The sequence below is a fragment of the Paroedura picta genome, chromosome 1 (assembly GCF_049243985.1).
Source record: "Paroedura picta isolate Pp20150507F chromosome 1, Ppicta_v3.0, whole genome shotgun sequence".
NCBI lineage: Eukaryota > Metazoa > Chordata > Lepidosauria > Squamata > Gekkonidae > Paroedura > Paroedura picta.
Genome location: NC_135369.1, coordinates 136,326,807 through 136,347,011, shown reverse-complemented (window position 1 = coordinate 136,347,011; position 20,205 = coordinate 136,326,807). Strand labels below are relative to the sequence as shown.

Below are 20,205 nucleotides of genomic sequence, written 5' to 3'. Positions count from 1 at the left end.
GTGGATGCCCCAGAATCACTGTCCTCTGCTACTGCTGCAGGGGACTCTAGGACCACCGTCCCAGGCATCTGTGTCTCTGTGGACAAGAGCAGAAAATAGTGAAAAAGGAGCAAGCATACAACCTGAACCACACAGCAAGCTCCCAAAGAAGTGGCTAGAGCACTGCAGAAGGCCTATGGCTGAGGCATGCAACAAAACTGTTTGGGTTGTTGTTTAAACACAACCGTTTTAAAAAGCCACCCAAAGCAATCCACAAACATCCAAGCATAGCATGCGTTGCAACGAACACAAGGCATACAATGGTGAAAAAGGAGCAAGCACACAACCTGAACCACACATCAAGGTCCCAAAGTAGTGGCTAGAGCGCTGCAGAAGGCCTATGGCTGAGGCATGCTGCAAAACTGTTTGGGTAGTTGTTTAAACACGACCGTTTTAAAAAGCCACCCAAAGCAATCCACATCCTATCATATTATGCGTAGCAACGAACACACGAGAAAACGATCCCCAAACGTCAGAACACACATTTGCTCAATATAAAAACAATAAAATACAAAATAAAAAGAAAATTACTTACCGGAGGCAAGGGGCGTTTGGTCAGGAACCTCCTCCGGCTCCCCAGGAGCGATGGCCATCAGGTCCACCGTGACCAATTCCGCTGGTCGTTGCTGGACGGGGGGTGGAGGCCGAAAGCTGGACGAGGTTCCCTCGCCGGGATCCTCCTCAGCGGGTGGTTCCTCGACCGGGGCAGCCGGCTTCCGAACCACCTTAAGGCTCCTCCCGACGCGCTTCGGCCTGCCGGCTCCTTCCCCGTCTCCGTACAGCTGGCGCTGCTCCTCGAAGTAGGGGCAGGTAACCTTTTCGTTGCCGGAACCCTTATTATGGTTCACGGCACGCATGTACTCTGCCCTCATTGTTTTGGTCTTCGACCGGCATTCAAGGCCGGTCCTGTTGTGGCCCAGGGCACGCATCTTAATGGCCACTTGTTCGAAGACCTCCCTATTCCTGTGGGAGGACTGGAACGCGTCCTGGATTTTCTCCTCCGAGAAAATCCCGATCAGGTCCCTGATCTCCGCGTCCCTCCAAGTTGGGCCACGGCCGGTTGCAGGGACGGACGAGGCTTGAGAAGAGGATTCCATGTTGCTTTCGCTAGTAGCTGAGCAAAATGGTGGTGCGAGGTGCAGGGTGCAACGGATCATATACCTTCCCGCACACAAAGACAAAGGGACTAGCCGGCTCCTGATTGGTAGAGGGCAGTAGGGGACACGCGCATTGGCCACATTAGGTCACATGTCACGTTCAAAACTCCTCGCGCGGGAACAGGATCTGCTCCTAAAGGCCAGATTAGCGCCTTTTGTTTGACTTCTCGCATGCGCTGATTCGTCCACACGCGGGAAGAGCAGTTTGAACATGCAGCGGGAGCCATTTTAGTGAGATGTCCGCCATTACAAAAACGCATGCCGGTGTAAAACCGAGAGCAATTGCAGTGGTACGCGACAGTTCCCCAATAATATTCACCAACCAAAGCATAAATCAATGACATGTAACTGGCGAACGTTCGTTGGCACGCTCAGCGGACAGTTTTTTAAAATGAACGGCGGACGGCGACTCCGCTTGCCGGAGGTCTAGCCGCCGATGGAAGGGGTTGTCCGCACCCAAGCACAACCACGCACCCGGAACCACACAAAGACCCACTACACATAAACCGCCCCTCTTGAAATCACCTCGAATCATATCTATTGAACCCCAGTAATCTAAACAGGAGCCTGCGAGCGGCGAACGTTCGTTGGCACGCTCAGAGGAAAGTTTTTAAAAATGATCCCCGTACGTTGACTCCGCTAGTACTGGCCTACGGTAGACGGGGTTTTAAGCTATGGGCAAATGTTTGGAACGTGACGGTGTGTGCCACTGTGCTTTTGGAAAACTATTGTGGTGTCCGGGCAGAATTTAAGAAAGTGATCGTGCTTGAAAGCCAGTCGCTGTCTCGTTGCCTCGTAGATCCCCGCTCGCTCGGAGAAAAAAGATGGCGGACAGTTCGCCGGAAGTTAGGAGGAAAGGCTCGGGAGGAGGGACTTTGAAGAAACCGCAACAATGGTAACGCACAAGTCTGTGGCGCTACTGTTGCAGATTGGTTGCAGGAGTGTATCGCTATCCGGAGGGTGAATCCAGTTTTCTGGATTCCCCTAGAAGCGCTACAACGAAGCGCTTTTTGCGGGTCGGTTGCAGGACTGTTGCAGATTGTGTACGACGTCGTGGGTTATGGCAAATTTGTAGCGTTTCCAATTGGCAACCATCCTGCTACTTTGAAGCCGTGCGTAATGGCCCCAGGTTTTGCCTGCAGTAAATTACATAAAAGGTATAAAAATGTATGTACAGGTCAGTGTTGTATAAATGGCATTTTATGGCATGTATGTATTAATGCAATAGAAATGGCACAAAGTGTTCACAATAGAAATAAAGGAATTATTGATGACAACATAAATTAGACAGACCAAACTATAACTTATGGAATGAAAACTAATCAAAATATAGTCTTATCAGCTCATCCCCAGGTTGCATTCTCCATCTTTCCATTTGGAAGAATGAAGTTCTCCTTTATGACAAGGCCATCCCTCATGAACTTTTCCTGCCTTCAGATGAAAGCCAGCCTCATGGTTTACCATGGAGCTGGGTAACCTAAAGAGGGCTGGGAGATGTCTAGAACAATGCTGGCAGAAAACGTGTACTGAATCCAACAGCTCTCAGAAGACCCAATGAGGCACAGTGACAACAGCACAGTGTCACTTCTCCGCTGTCATTGCATCAACCAGTTCATGGCCACAGTAATTGTTCAAGGCATCCCAGTAGCTGCTTACTTTAAATCTGAGAACTTATTTTCTCAGGAACAAAAAATGAGTTGTGATGCTTTTGCAAATCTGACAAAATCTCTTGAATACACCCTGCCTTGGATGCCCGTTATAACATCGATCAGACAGAAGAAATACTAACAGGCCTGGTCTGCTCATGGATCATTTTGAGCTCATTGTGATATGATGGATGTTGACATCCTGGAATTTGTGAAGGCTCCCTCTTGTGTTCTAGATCCTCATCTGTCCTGGCTGCTGAAATGATGTAAAACTCAGGTAAATGAGTTAATGACACCTAAAATCAATTACTGAACCAGGGGACCTTCCCTTGGCCACTCAAGGAAGTAGTCATCCACCAGCTACTTAGAAAACCATCCATCTGGGAGAATGATGTGGCCTGGTATTGCCTTTCTCTTATTTGCTCTTTGAGCAGAGAGCCAAAAGTAATCTTGTTGCAACAATTATACTGCAGTCCTAAGCAGGTGTACTCAGAAGCTCTTCTACTCTGCTTGCAGGAATCATTTGTGAAATCTGTTCCTGTCATCTCCCACTATGCTGGTATCTAGAACCCCAAATGTAAAAGTCTTCAATGATGAAAATAAAAATAATGGACAGGAAAGAAGTAATGGATTTCTTCTAAGATACTTTGGGGGGGGGGGGGGGTCTGCAGTCACTTCCCTTAGTTGGTTGCATGCAAAATTATGGTTTCCCCATAATGGTTAGAGTTAACTGGTAACTGCTGCCATCAGAAGAACTTTCTAGTGCTCCTTGTAATTTTCCCTTTAGTTCTCTGTTTTACAGCTTAATCACTACTTGTTCTCCTTAACCCAGACATTCATGAATTAATAGTTATCGGTTCTTGTTTGGAATTATTATCATAAAAATAAAATGATGAGTAATAGTTTTGGCTGCAAAGTAAAAAAGAGTACTTAATTCCCCTGCACTACAAATAAGAACTGATAATTATTGACTGATTCAGGACTTCTGCAGCTGACTGTGAAAGAACAGGAAGTAATTAATTAAGCTAGAAGCAGAAAGGCAGGACTGGTACTGATAGTGAATGTTCAAAATCCCCACAAACTAGTTGGGGGGGGGGAGAGAATAAGAGAGAGATGGTGGGAGGTGGTGGGTTCTCCATCTTTGGAAATTTTAAAACAGAGTCTGGATAGCTATCTGATGGAGAGGCTGATTCTGTGAAGGTTCAAGGGGGTGGCAGGTTACAGTGGATGAGAAATAGGGCTGTGAGTGTCCTGCTTTTTGCAGGAGGTTGGACTAGATGACTAGGAGATACATTCCAACTTTGTTATTCTATGATTCTAACTATGAAAATTCCTGATTAAACAATAATTGTGGAAGCAGCCCATGATCACAGTTTTTTGTGTTCCCTAAAGCCATCCATGTTTATTAGAGAATTCCGAAGTAAGACTATATGAGTTCTGGGGAAAATGTTTTCCATTCACTTACCTTCTAGTCATCTGAAAAACCAAAGGAAAGATTGCACTGGGAGGATTAGCTTTTAATCAAACCAGAGTGTACCAGAGTGTACACTCGTTATTAAAAGTAATATCAAGAATTGTTGGTGCATACACACTTCTTTAAAAGAGGCATTTAACTTCTGATGTCAGTTAATGTTCCTGTGCTGTTATGCAATAACACCCGAAACAGCCCACTAGCAAAACAGAAGATACGACAATGCCTAGCAGGAAGATTGTAGAACATGGCATGTTATTGCTTCACCTTCTCCTATGTTGTCAAACTAAATCATCTCAATTTTTTCCAAGGTTAGTCTTGCTGAAACAATAGCTTAGCTCATCAGTATACTTTTTCAGACCAGGATATTATCCATAGATTAGTGCAGAGATGCACAACGGCAAGCATCCAAAGGAAGTCTAACCCAAAGCAAACGGTTTCTCTCAATGGGAAACAATGGAATTCAGAAAACAGCTATTTTAACTCTGGGTGCGTCAGGTAAATTTACAGCTTTCCTTTTTAAAGTGGTAAATCCACTTTTTGGGATTCCCAGAGAAGCGCTTTAAAATCAATCAATCAATCAAAAAAATAAAATGGAGGATGCAGCGAGCAGTCAGTGGGCCAGGTGCTGGATGTGGGCGACGTCATGTGAAGGGGCTGGAATATTCAGCTTGCATTTGACTGGCATGACGCTACAATTAAAGGGTGTGGAAATCCCCTTAGATCTGACAGTTATTCTGATACTTCACTGTCTTTGTTTAGTTTCCTGGAAGGTAGCGGCAGGAGGACTGAGTGACTCAGCAGTTATGTGCCTGATGGGGACAACATCCAACCAGAATGATTTGCTGATATTCCTGCTAAACAGAATTATTTTAACTGATGGATCTGTGCATGGCATTTCTGCCTTATACTAAGCCAAGTAAAGTTGGATGAATCACAGAAGCAAAGTAGATTTGGGTCTGGCCGGTGCCTGGAAGGGAGATCTTTCAAGGATTTCTGTGTCTGTCATTGGAGTTTCCCTGACAGAAAAAGGGTGAGATATAAATGTTATTAGCAACATTAACAGATTTCTGATTCTCTTTAACTACAGGTTCTGTTTTAATAAGCTATTACTTTTTCTGGGGCTGTTCCTGCCAGGGGCAGCATAATTAAAATCATATTTAACTGTGGGTAGGGAGGACTGCACAACTGGGGAGGAGGAGTTAAAGGCTAGGGATGGACCTGAAGTGAACCACAAAGCAAAATGTAGCATGGATTTTGCCCTGTTGGTGGTTTACCAACCAAAGTTTGTGACAGGTATATTGCCATGGTGTTCTAAAGCAGCTTGTCGATCTGAGATCATTGAGTGCTCATGGAAAAGTAGGCATGCATTTTCCTGTCACTGTCTGAAAATCTCTGGAAAGTGAGGGAAAGCTAACTAGTACAGCAATGCACATCATTGTGTCTCTCTACTGTTTAATAACGAATGTAATTGACTACAAAATGGAGAGCCTTATTTATATCTGCCTGAAACTTGGTACAGAGGATCTCATGGGTGAGAAGTACTATCCTTGTGAACATCATCCCAATTGAAGGAGGAGGGAAGACACATAGTCAGAAATGTGTTTCCCATTGAAATAAATGATTGAACAATACAAACATTATTTCATTTTACATGTCCACCCTAATGAGCACCCAAAATTGTTTACAGTTTCCCCTCACCTTTATTTTATCTTACAATAACCCTGTAAAGAAGGACGCAAGTGGGTAGCCATGTTGGTCTGAATAGCACAACAAAATTTGATTCCAGTAGCACCTTTAAGACCAACTAAGATTTATTCAAAGCATGATCTTTCCAGTGCATGTAGTTTTCCTGAAGAGTGCCTGCACTTGTAAGTTCACACTTTGAATAAATCTTTGTTGGTCTTAAAGGAGCTATTGGAATCAAATTTTCCTGTAAAGAAGGGTAGACTAAGAATGAGTGCTTGGCCCAAGGTCATCCAGCAAGTTTTCATGGGAGAACGGGCAATTCAAACCTGGATCAAATCCAAACAGGTATAAATGCTTTAATAAAAGGGGGGGGGGAAGGGGGGAATTATAGAACAAATCAAGCTGAAAATGAAAAACCCAAATAAAATTCATACGCAATACAGTACCTACGCAAAACTACAGTAGGTTCAGGTAGGCTTGTGGCAAATGCTTTCAGCTGCAAATGTGATACTTGCAGCTTCCTAAAACATTGTTTATTCAAATGCTTGTAAACATTTTCACAATCTAAGGTGAGATATATTGACTAATCAAATGTAGCATATTTCATATCACTAGCAGAGTAGTTAAACAGATAATGTTTTGTCATAGTATTCTATGGCAATCTTACACTCTTCCCTCCCTCACACGCAGTAGTTCTCCCTTTTTCTTCTACCTTCTTGCTGAGTTGTGTATGTATTTGTATTTATTTATTTTGCTTGTTGATGGCTGTCCCACCTAGTCACTTTTTCATGTATAGGTACTGATGCTGGCCCAGCCCAGGGAACTGAGGGAAGAAACACAATCATCTTCTTATAGTCAACTTCTGTAATGGCACACCAGATGCTTTGAAAGTTCAAAATAAACAAAAGGTTTTATTTAACATAGAGGAGAAAAGGTCAGAGGTAGGATGTATGAGGTGAACTGATAAAAAAACTGAGGAAACTTTCACATTACAGATAATTTGTTGTCAACTAATAAGTGTTTCTGGTATTCAAAAAGGTCTTTTAACATTTTGAGAGGAGAGGCTTTCTTTTCAATATCTGCTTAAACACTCAAGCATGGGTTTCTGAGTTACACTGATTCTAAAAGCCTAGAAGGCAAGAACATACAATTGTTCCCCAAATCCTTCTATATACAGCCCAGGAATCACTCCTCTTTTAAGAGCTATCTCTGTTTTCACTGGGCAGGGATTACTTCTTTAGAAGCAATTTCCTTTTTATTTTATTTTTTTGCTTGAATAGGGATCCTCTTTGATCCCCTCATTCCTTTTTCCTCCTTCTCAGTCCACAATCTGTGCTTAACTGTCTCTTCTTCATCTGTCAATTCCTGCCATTTTTAAACTTTCTCCACAGAATTCTGTTTGAACAGCCAGTCACTCAAAGATTCTTAGATTCTGTTAGGCATTAACCCTTGACAGTATGCTAAATCTTTATTTAAAACATTTATTTTCACAACATATTGTATAAGGGCCATTCCGCACAACAGGCATTGTTGCTAAATCTGAGTGCTATTGAAAAGCGCTGCAATCAAAAGCAGCAGCCGTTTATATCGAAAAAAAGGCTCTCCCACTAGCGCTGTTCTCATAACGCACAAGTTTCTGGTCTCACCAAAGGAGGCACCAAAGGAGGCAATATTTTTCCGTGCTTCCTCCCACCCCTGGCTGTCAATCAAACAGAACAGCCAATTAAATGTTGTGTTTGTGCTTCCCTTCAAAAACTGTTTTTTTTTTTAAACCGGAAAACACCAGTAGCAACGCATATTCGTTCATTCAATGTATCAGAAAAGACCTTTTTCAAAAAAATTACCCCTCCCCGTGCTATTTCTGGCTGAAATTACAGGCAGTGTCAAACAGGGGGCTATACTGCGCTTGGAAACTTTACAGACAATTGCTTGTGGAGGGATTTCAGCCAAAGAAGCATCACTTATTTGTTGCTTTTGCCAGTTTAAGGGGGAAAAATTGCGATGCCGGAAGCTCGGGTGCGAGATCTTAGGGAGGGACATGCTTGCTACCGCTATACTGAGAATGCACATGTCTTTTTCAGATGTGTTGCAGGTTGTTCTCAAAAGTCTAGCGGTTTTTTTAAAGGGGAAAGCGCTACAACAAAGTGATTCTTGTGGGAGTGTTGCAGGAGTGTTGCAGATTGTGTACGACGTCGTGAATAACAAAAAATAAATAGCATTACACAATGGTAACACTTCAGCAACATTAACGCTGTGCGGAATGGCCCTTATTTTTAAAATTCTCCATTGATATCGTTGCTCAGTGATGGAACCTTGTTCTCTTTGCACTGCGTTCAGTGAATCTCCTAGATGTTATGCTAAGCATATCAACGTATATTTTTAATTGTATCTTATCACACAGAGACAGGTGAAAACTCCTGTAAATACCAAAAGATTGGGCTTGATAGGCTTGTCATCCCCTTGCTGATGGTGGGGGATCCTCACTGCCCCCAGTGTTTTTCCGCAGCTGCTTAGCTAGCTGGTGGGAAGGGGGAGGGAGAATGGGATGGAATGTCAGCAGTATCCCAACACACTGATGTCAATCAGTGAACGGGGATTTGACAGTCTGACAGTTTACTGGTCCCTGAATGCTGACGTGGGGATTCATGGTGCTGCTCTCAAATGGCTGCAATTTCCCTCTAATGTCAGGGACAGAGGGTGGCACCGGCAGAGAGAACCTCCCAGTGGCATATCCTGGTATGTCGGGTTCTACATAAAGTCATTCTCTCCCCAATGTTGATCAATATCTATATGTGTCCCCTTGCCCAACTGATCCAGAGTTTTGGGCTGGGATGTCACATATATGCTGATGACACCCAGCTATATCTGTTGATAGGTGGCCTGCCATCTGCACCCCCAGATTCTTTGGCCAGGTTTCTGTAGTGGACTGGCTTAAGAGAGTCAGCTGAAGTTAAATCCAGCTAAGACAGAGGTCCTGTGGCTGGGTTGGCATGCCCCAGGTGAGTCAATGAAACTCCAAACTCTTGACAGGGTCCAATTAACAGCTTTGACAACTGTCGAGAGTCTGGGTATGATTCTGGATGTCTCTTTACCTATGGTTGCCCAGGTCACAAATTGCCAGGCATCACAATTAGCACCTTACCTGTCAGCATTCTACCTAGCCAATGTGATCCATGCTACAGTCACCTCCAGGTTGCATGTTGCAGAGGGAAAATTTAAAGTGCCCCAAATCAAAATGGAAATTGAATTCAGTGCAGAGGGGAGGGATGTATTCTTTTGCCTTCCTCCAGACAAAACCGGGCAGGGATCCCCGGTGGAGTAGAGGGCAACGGTACTTGTGGATTTCTTGTGTTGTGCAGAGTTTTGGACTAGATGACCCTTCAGGTACCTTCCAGCTCTATGTTTCTAAGCCCAGGAGTGTCAGTAGCTGAGGCAGCATCAAAAACGGGGCTTGTTGAGGGACCCATGAAAAAAAGCAGCCTGTTGCCAGGGGTCACATGGTTGTGCCCAGGACCCCAAGGGCAAAGAAAGCAGAAAGCCCAGGCAGAAGAAGAGCTCAGACAGCAGAATGCAGAATGGCTGCCTGAGGCCTCTCTACTAACCACAGGGCTGGAAAATTCCTGGAGATCTCGAGCTGAAACCTTAGAGAGCATGGAATTTGGTGAGTGGTGAAACTCAGGAAGGGTCTAATGTCATAGAGTCCACAGCAGCTGTTTTCTTCAGGGGAACTAATCTGCGTAGTCTGGAGATCAGTTGTAATTCTGGGAGATCTTCAAGTTGAACTGGAGAGAGATCATCAGTCCAAGGAGAATGCAAGCCAAGAGAAGAACCGACAACAGCTGTTATTCAATCTAACAATAATATTCATTCATTCATTCATTCATTCATTCATTCATTCATTCATTCATTCATTCATTCATTCATTCATTCATTCATTCATTAATCTCCATTCCCGGGTGGCTCATGGCGGTTTACAAAAGTCCAGTTAAAAACCCATTAAAAACCCCATTTAAATGGACTATCACAACATCCACAACACAATATGATCACCAAATGATGGTCGTGTCACCCAAACGAGTACCTAGGTTTATACCACATTTTCGGATAACCTCCTTTTCTCAGTAGTATTTCCTGTATAATGATAATAAGCATATCACAAAAATATATACCAAAATAAATATCCAAAAGTAATGGAAGCTTGCTACAGTGAAATTGCTACCCTACCTTCTAATTTTTTGGTCAAAATCCCAATTTTACAGTTGTGGGGAGAAGTGACAATTTTATAATCTGTAACTGAAATGTGGCAAACTGTCAATTTGAAAAATATCTATACTCAAATATTTAGCGACATAACACTTTATGATATCACTCAGGCAATGAGCTCATAATTACCAGTTCACAAAGGCCTACCTCATAGTATCACACCAGCAATGTGCTCATAAAGTAACAGAGAATCCCTTCTGCTCTCTGAATTGGGCTCTCAAGTTAGGACTGCCTAAAGACTCTACATTCCTCCTGGAGCTCCCTCACAGCCTTTCTGCCTGCCCATGAACAGGACAGTGTTCATAGGAATGTAGAACCTTCCTCAGAGTGCTGCTACTGTTCCCATAGCTCTTCTCTCAATGCACTTTGCTGCCAGCCTAGCATACTTACAAGTCTAAATGAGTGAAATGTTCAGAGAGGGCAAACATTACATATGCTCAGAATGATAACCTATATTTCTGATTTGATAATGCAGACCCCACCAATATAATAAATGCTAATATCACAGCCTCTTGTGGCGCAGAGTGGTAAGGCAGTGATATGCTGTCTGAAGCTGTCTGCCCATGAGGCTGGGAGTTCAATCCCAGCAGCCGGCTCAAGGTTGACTCAGCCTTCCATCCTTCCGAGGTCGGTAAAATGAGTACCCAGCTTGCTGGGGGGGGGGGGGGTAAACGGTAATGACTGGGGAAGGCACTGGCAAACCACCCCGTATTGAGTCTGCCATGAAAACGCTAGAGGGCGTCACCCCAAGGGTCAGACATGACTCGGTGTTTGCACAGGGGATACCTTTACCTTTACCTTTAATATCACAGTTGACTATTATTAGAATTTTCCTAACAGTAGTTCTTTATGTTTACTGTTCCCTGATTTTTTTTGTAATAGCGATACTCTTAACACTAAAAATGGATCAGATGGAATTGTATATAAAATTGCATTGCTTTGGTTCATCAGTGGAGATTTAACTTGATTTGGCATATACGCTACATGAATGCAATGATTAGACATTTCATTGTGCAGAATTGGGTAATGTATCAATGGAGAAAAGCTGTAGCTATTTGATTAAGTCACTCTGACTAGCAATGACTCCTGTCTTTCATTGAGGGTAATGTAAGGAGAGTTGAAAATAAATTAATATGGACTTGCTATTTGTTTTTAATTGATGTTTCCAGGCTGTAGAGAGAAAATGACCCAGCTTCTTCTTGCCTCAGGCTCTGAGGACATAGTTAATGAAAATTAATGTTTAATTATCTGGTTCTAAATTAAATTCACATTAACATAAGTGGTCCTGATGTTGTGAAAAATCAGGGAGAGAGCTAACCCCCCCACACTAATTTCATGAACAGCCTTATCTTCCCTCACCAGTTCATAATGTTTCAGAAACATGTATATTCTCCAAGTTGTATAATATACTTAAAACAACATGTAAAATTCTTTTTGTAAAAGGGTGGAATGAAAATTGCAACATACATAAATACATTAAAAATGAACGATAGTGTCAGATGGCAATCATCTCAGTCTGAAGCAGGAGAGCTCGACTCGGACTTTTGAAAGTTCATACCCCCAAAATCTTGTTGGACTTTAAGATGCTACTGGGCTTGAATCTAGCACTTAAAAGTAAAATAGAATGAACACTAGGCAGATACTTAAAACTTTGTTCCTCCAAATTGAACATCACATTGCACCCATTTGCATGTTCCCGTTCTGTTTTGTTTTTTAAACATGAAAAGCTGCTTCAGAAGCCACCTTTGAGGGCAGAACTGTGTGTGGGAAGGAAGCTGCTTAGCGCTTTCCCTTCTAGCCTCTTGGTAGCTCATGGGACATCCTCTCCTGCAGGTGAGAAAGCAGCTGGGGGAGTGGAATTTGTATGCCCAAATGGTAGAAAGGAGAAGATTCAACAGCAGTTGTTCTGCTTCTGACAGAAGCCCCAAAGATTGTTTATTATTTAGAGTGAATGAGGAGAAATACACATAAATACGGGTAATGTACACTTCTCCTACCCAGAGCAGGGCAGAATATGCAATAAACAGAAAGAACTGATTATTATTATTTTATTAATTCAATTTGTATACTGCCAATCCCAGCAAACTGGCTTGCGGCGATTCACAACATGTAAAACATCTCATAATCATACCTTTACAATATTCTCCACCACCCCAACAATTAAGATTAGACAAACAATTACAATTTAAACAATTAAGATGGCAGTATAGATAAACTCAGTTCTTCCCTATATGTCCATAGCTAAGGCATCAGTGGGTTGTAGCACCATGTAATCAGATGGAAAGAAAAAGGATAGGGAATAGATATCCATCATCCAGGCCTGGTCTAACACTGGGCCTAGGAACCAGGTGTGTGTGGGGGGACCTGATAGTATACCCCAGGGCTTCCACCCAGCCTCAACCATATGCCTAGTGGAAGGGCTCCAATTTGCAGGCCATGCAGAACTCTGAGAGCTCAGTCAGGGTCCGCAGCTCTTCTGGGAGCTCATTCCACCAGGTAGGGGCCAGGACTGAAAAAGCCCTGACCCTAGTTGAAGCCAGGTGTGCCTCCCAAGGCCCCGGGACCATCAGCAGATTTATACCCCCAGAGCAGAGTGTCCTGTGGGGGGCATAAGGAGGTAAGTGGTCCTGCAAGTAGGCAGGGCCCGAGCCATGTATAGCCTTCTAGGTCAAAACCAGTACCTTGAACCTGATCCAGAAACAAATTGGCAGCCAACGCAGCTGCCTCAGAAACAGCTGGACACAGACCCTCCAAGATGACTTGGAGAGGACCCGCACAGCAGCATTTCGTACCAATTGCATTTTCCGGGTCAGAGACAAGGGTAAACCTGCATACAGCGAGTTACAGATGTAGTGGATTTGCCCAGAATGTGACATGGAAGTCAGCCACTCCCTGGCTCAAATCTCTCCTCAGTCACAGACACTCAGGGTCTCCAAGGAACACAAGAGGTCATGATGTGGAGCCAGGTAATGGCAAACGAACACCTATGAACATCCCTTGCCTGGCTGCCAGATAATCCTCAGACCTCCTGGCTGTACTACACATGCCATACAGTAAATACACAAATACCAAAGGGTGGAAGGAAGTTGCCACATGATGGGGTGTTCAGAAGAGGGACCCAATCAGTGTTCCATCCCACACACCCCCAGCCTCAACCAAATGCCTGGTGGAAGAGCTCTGTTTTACAGACCCTGTGGAGCTGCAAGAGCTCCAACATGGTCCTTAGCTCTTCTGGAAGCTCATTCCACCTGGTTGGGGCCAGGCATACCTCTCTTGGGCTGGGAACCACCAGCGTGTTTAAACTCACAGAGGGGCATAGGTAGTCAGACGGTTCCTTAGGTATGCTGGGTCCAGACTGCAGATGGCCTTAAAGGTCCAAACCAAAACCTTCAACTTGATCTGGAACATAGCACAGGCTGAATATGTAGTAGAATAAAGCAGGGGTAGTCAGCCTTTGGTCCTCCAGATGTCCATGGACTACAATTTCCATGAGTCCCTGCCAGCAAATGCTGGCAGGGGCTCATGGGAATTTTAGTCCATGGACATCTGGAGGACCACAGTTTTACCCCTGCAATAAAGGACATTTCATGAGTATTATTTATTTGTCATATGGCATGTGTGTAAAACAGCCAGGAGATCCAAAGATTGTCTGGCTGCTGGGCAAGAGATGTTTGGAGGTGGCTTGCCATTGCCTGCCCCCTGCCCCGTCACTACCCAGGTATTCCTGCTAGCCAGGGCTAACCCTGCTTAGCTTCTGAGATCTGATGGGATCAGGCTTGCCTGGGCAATCCAGTCTGGGTCATTTTGTGAGTAGACGGAGATATTCCTGTAAAATTTATGAGATATAATGCATGTAAAGCTCTGTACAAGTGTCAAGTATTACGATTATATGATTATATCTATGCTGCAACATACTCCACAATCAAACCAATAGCAGTGGAAACAAACATGTTCCTGGGGCAGTTACACAATGCCCCAGGAAAATTCCCATCAATGGAATTCCCATCAAAATACTCCTTGCATGAGGGCTTGGCAGACTGCCTAGGTTTTTGCTCTGAAGGCAAAATCCTGCCCTCACTGAATTGTATCATTTTCAATTAACTGTAGTCTTAAATATACATGAGCAGTAATTATGACCAATGGGCTTATGCATAGTTTGGATTTGTGATTTGAGACTTATCTGCCTCGCATAAATAACCTGCATTATACCCTAGGTTAATAACCTTTGAATCCAAGTGTAATTGCTACAAGCCCTTTGGCTATAACAGTAACAACTGATGCCTGGATACAGGAATGGTAATTTATACAACAACCACCCCTTAGATTATTTGTGAAACTTTAGCCAGAAATAGAGACTCACTGCATATTAGGAAATGCCTAAAAATGTACTTTGAGAGTTTTTACAGATAAGTAGTTTCCTGAATGACTGCCATTTTTCTGTTCTAGATTTAGCATTTGATTTAGTATTGATGATAGATTCAGATGTTAATGGAGCAGTACAGAAAGAGTAGTGTTTTTTTAAATTGAAGAGCTTCTTTTGGAACTCCAGTATAGCCATAGATTTCATCAGTTGTGGTCTGGATCAGGTTCAAGGTTTTGGTGTTAACTTTTAAGGTCATCTGTGGCTTGGGCCCTTCCTGTCTGAGGGAACGCTTGTCTCCTTATGCCCCCACAGGGCTCTTTGCTCTGCGGTTGCTAATCTGCTTGTGGTCCCTGGCCCCAGAGAAGCATGCCTGGCCTCGACCCTGGAGGAGTTGAGGGCCTGTAAAATGGAGCTCTTCCGCCACGTGTTTGGTTGAGGATGGGACCAGGAACAACTGTGGCCCCTCCCCCGGCCAATGCTGTGTCATCTTGCGAATTCCCTCCCTGTGATGATAGTTGACTGTGGATAGGGAAGGTTGGGATTATGCCATTTCTTGTGACCTATGTTATTTGGGGGGTGGGGTTGATTGGGTTTGATTGGTTTGATTGAGGATTTTATATTGTTTTATGTGACCTGCCACGAGTCCATGGAGAATGGCAAGATATAAACTGAATGAATGAATGAATGAATGAAGAAAGCAAGCAAGAAAGACAGATAACATGGAATAATTTGGTAGTCCCTAAAGGAGCTTTTTGGACAATGTCCTGGAACAACCACAGTAAAAAATGTCACTGGCTCACCAGGCTTAGAACACACACCATATTTCTGTTAATACTGTACTTGTTTCTCTTATCCAGGAACGAATTGCTATGCTGAGAATTAAAGGTGGTACTAGCCTAGAATAATCTGGATATTCTGGGATGCTATTGCTTTGTTAGTATAAAGCAAGGATTGAACCCACAAAGGCTTGTGTTGGTCACTTCTTTCTCCACATTCTCCCCTTCTGCATACGATCTTGTCTTCCTGGTAGCTTCCATATCCTCTCCCCTTGTCTTGCTTGTTTCTCTCCTTCCCATTCACCAGCCCAATTTTCTTTCATCTGCTCCCCAAGCCTTCATCTTTGTTTATTTACTTCATTTATACCCCACCCTTCTCCTCAATCCATCTCCTGTGAGGCAGATTAGACAGAGAGAGTGACTGGCCCCAGATTACCCGGCAGACTTCCATGGTAGAGTGGGAATTTGAACCTGAATGCCCCAGATGCTGCTTGCCTGGCACTCTAACCAAGCCCAGAGTCCCCAGAGCCGCTCCCCCCCCTGCTGCTCCCAGAATGCCTGCAGACTTCCCCAGGCCTCAACAAGCCTTTCCTGGCTGCTGCGGGAGACCGCTGCGAGAGATTCTGTGCCTTGCCCCACCACCCACCCACAGGTTACTGAGGCCTTGCAGGCAGTCTGTGTGGAGGGGGGAGGCCTGGACCCATTCCCCACCACTGCCCTGAGAATGCCCTCCATGAACCTTTTGCGGCTGATGCCAGCCAGTACCGTGGGAGACTCCCCGCCTCACCCCACAATCCATCCGTGGCTCATGCAGGCCTTGCTGCCACTTTGTGGGGCGCAGGGAGGCCCATAGTCCCCAGACTTGCTCCCCGCCATTGACCAGTGAACACCCACAGACCTCCCCAGCCTCCCCTAACCTTCCCCGGGTGGCACCACAGGAGACACCCCGCCACGCTCCATGACCCACGAGTGGCTCGCGCAGGGCTTGCAGACAGTTTGCAGGGACAGGGGAGGCCCATAGTCCCTGGATCTGCTCTCCATCACCACCCAGCGAATGCCTGCGGACCTTCCCAGCCCTCCACTAACCTTCCCCGGGTGGTGCCAGGGAGCACTGTGGGATACTCCTCACCTCACCCCACGACCCACGAACAGCTCACATGTGCCTTGCTGGCAGCTTGCAGGGAGGGGGGGGGAGAGGTCCATACTCCCCGGACCCACTACACACCACTACCTAGAGAACGCTTGTGGACTTCCACAGCCATCTACGATCCTTTCCTGGCCAGTGTCAGGCAGCGTGGTGGGAGAAGCGTGGTGGGCTAGTCAGTAATAGGTATATGCAATTGGATCTTCACTAATCAAGGTCTGACTTGAGTTACCCCCATTCATAACCATTAAATTTTCCAAATACAATTATTCCAGCATTTGGGACAATTATTCTGGTACCTTACAATCTGGTTTCATTCTTTTTAAAAGTGACAGAATTGCAAGGGGAGAGAATATCTCAGTTGCTATATACCTGGCAATGATATTTTCTAACAAGAACAATTAGTTACTCTCCCCCCTCCCCCCCCATTACAGGATTGCCTCACCTAGTGTTTCTGTATGCAGCATTTCTGCTTTGCACCCGTTATTGTCTTGTCTTGTTTGCTTTGAGAGGGCTTTCTTATCTGTAGCCATAATAATTCTTGGTTCATGTGTAGACAAAACCCACCCCAATTGTCTCTCAGTGGGAGACACTCCCCCACTAAGAGTCAATTGTAGGTTTTCCCTGCCCTGTTCGCCTCCTCATTCTCCACCTTTGTGCTGCTTCTGGGCACTTGGAAGAGCCAAAAGAAGGTAAAAGGGGGGGGGGGGAGAGGCCAGCTAGGCTGCCATACTCTCAAGTCTCCTTGGCACCAAGAAGTAGGGGTGATGGTCTGCTGTTCTCTTCCATGGGCCCAGTGCTGCCATGGGCCCAGCTCCCATGGCTGAGTCACTGTGCTCCAAAGCTCCTTGGGGACCAGGGGAGGCAGCTGCACTCCAACATGGGTGCAGCAGCAGCCCAGGGGCCCTAGCCTCCATTGCTGGGCTGCCGTGTTTCCAAACCTGCTGACCAACAGAGATCAGGGGAGGTGACTGGCCATGCTGCGCCTGTGGTTGGGCCACCAGGCTCTACAGAAGCCCTCCTGCCTGCCACCCCTTTAAGAGCCCCTTTAAAAACGGGCTTTGAACCTAGTTCTGTATAAGTATGACCTATATGTTTCTATCAGTTATTTCACACTCTGTTCCTGCCTAGCACGTCTCCAAAGTTTTTGCTTACACACACTGGGTTCCACCCCAGAAGCACCTTGGAGGCCATCTAGATTTTTTGGGATATGAGGTTTTCAAGAGTCAAATCTCCAAGGGTGCTCTAAAATTCTACTGGACTGAAATCCAGCTGTTCCGCTTCAAATCAATATGGCTACTCTTGAAACACACTCAGTTGTCCAACCAGCTTTTCCACTGGTGAAAAAGGGACAAGAGGTTCTTTTTCACCATCTATGAAGTAGATCATGGGACCTGCCAGGACAAAAGTCATCAGAGGCTGTAACTAGCAGGCAGGAAAGGTAGGAAAGACAGAGGCATAGGGTATAGTCCTCCAGCCTTGCGTTTCCACCATCAGTAGCTCACCTAGTATGTAGACTGGGAGGCAGAGGCAGAGTTCACTTATTCTCTCCTTGTGTTAGAAAACCATCCTAATTGCCCTGCAAGCAACAAAGTAAACAGCTTTGCTTGTATACTCTGGCAGGCAAGCAGAAAGGAATACAGAGTCTGAGGGACAGAGATATTCACAGAAACCTCAGTTTGGAATTTGGGTCATTGTAATAGTTTTGTTTAGATTCTTGAATATTGTAGCAATATGTAAGAGTGGACACCCATGTCTCATAATTGTTTTCCTTCCTGTTGCAGGTATTTAAGACTGGGTGTGCTTAGAGATGTGAGCCATTTGCTGCTTTTGGATCTCAACCCATGGTCTAATGCCTTGAGTGAGTTGACCCAATAAACAGAAGACCAGCCTGGGATTTGTTTATTTAATTTCTGGCCTTTTCTGTTTAACTGTAGTTTTGTAAACTGCTTTGTAAGCAGAAAGCAAGGTAAAAACAAACAAATAATAAACTCACTTAATTTGCATTTTTGTGGATGTTTCACTTCATTAATTTTGACTTCATGTATCTCTTTAGCATGATAATCTTAGGGATTTATTCTGAGTTATTTTGAAGAAAATTGATGGGCATTTCTGAGTAGTTCTTAAAGTTGCTAAACTGTTACACCTGACTGGCTTGAAAAAATTCCATAAATATGATGCCTCCTACTTCCCAAATGTAAACAATGCTCATTTTCCTTTGCCAAAGTGTGTAATAATTCTGAGAGGGCCACTCAGGTTCCCTTTATCGCTGTTAATTATTGTTGTGGATTGAATTAGTTTTGTTTTGGAACAAACCAAAGGGAGCTAATAAAGGCCTCACTACCGCTGTGTCCTGGTTGAGGAGGAGATGAGCCAAGAATGTGGTCTTATCAGTTGACAGTCCTCTGCATAACTGGAAATAGCCTGCTACAGGAGGATTGCCTTCCTCCAATGGCATGACAAGATCAACAGATTCTGAATAATCTTTTTTCCCCTTCCTGTTTGGGGATGGTTTTCCTCCCTGTCTCATTTGGTTCTTCTAGGAAGATTAGTATACTGGGAATTTAATGATGTAAACCAAATATTTCAAAGGACCTAAGCTTTAGAAAGAAACCTTGAATAAACAGGGTGTAGAAGAAGAATTAACTTGCTCAAGCCGTTAACAGCAGTGGCCAAAATCTCTGGAGAGATTGTGAGCTGAAGGACTGGATGTTAAAATTAAAAAAGCAGGGGCTCTTCATATCAGTGCTGCTATACACTGGCTATGTTATTTAAGATCTGGAAGGTTCAGCAAGGAGCTGTCCAGGGCTCTAGACAATTGCAGGCGTCAAAGATATTGCAGAAACAAAAGTCAAGGCTCTATCAAGGGCTCTTATAGTGCACCTGGATTTCATCCTTCTTCCCTGGTTCTAGCTAGACTTGTAGCTTAGCTGTCGTGTCTCAATTAGATTACAGTGCAGAAGGCCCTGAGATACTAAGAGTACATTCTGTCATCTGAACCAAGCATCTACACAGATGTACTGCTTGTGTTGTCATTGGAGTCCCAAGACTAAGAGAAGATGTTCTGTACATGGCTGAGTTCTCTCTAGAGGCTCTTGATCCTATGATGTTCCTGGTTCTTGGTCTGAAGTTTCCTCGTTTAGTGGAATTGAGGCTTCCTCTGAGACCCTAATTCATCCTGATTCTCAGAGGGATTCTCAGTCTATTTTTCCTGAGGAAATCTTCTGCCAGTTCTTTTCCCCAACAGCTCCTTTATTGGCATAGCATAAGAGAGATAATACAATTAGTACAATCATTATATGTAGCTTATGGAGATCTTTCTCTCTGTCTGTGAGAGAGTGAGACAGGCAGTGGGTACAATGGCAGAACAGTCAATATCACTTGTCAGTTTTTGTACTCATAGACATCCTTATAGCTACAGCTCAGGAATTTTCTTGCAACCCTGGTCAGTGTACTAAAAAGAAGATTTTGGGGACATTCTAGAAAAGATAAGCTTGATCCTCAGCAATGTGTAGATACTAAATCCATCTCTATAGGTCTGAATTATTCCACCTCTGCCTTGATGCTATCTGTATCCCTCAGAATTTCAATGAAATCCTTCTGATCAATACATGCCATCACAATGCCTCTCAATAAAAAAAAGCCTTAACTGTACAG

At 44.4% G+C, this 20,205-nt stretch overlaps 1 long non-coding RNA gene across 1 annotated transcript; it reads left to right on the top strand.

Annotated features, from left to right (window-relative positions):
* Positions 1-2,538: 2,538 nt before the first annotated feature.
* On the top strand, positions 2,539-18,769 carry LOC143821145 (uncharacterized). The gene is made up of 3 exons (XR_013225698.1): positions 2,539-3,119; positions 5,076-5,346; positions 18,333-18,769. It is a non-coding gene; the product is annotated as an uncharacterized LOC143821145 (long non-coding RNA).
* Positions 18,770-20,205: the final 1,436 nt, after the last annotated feature.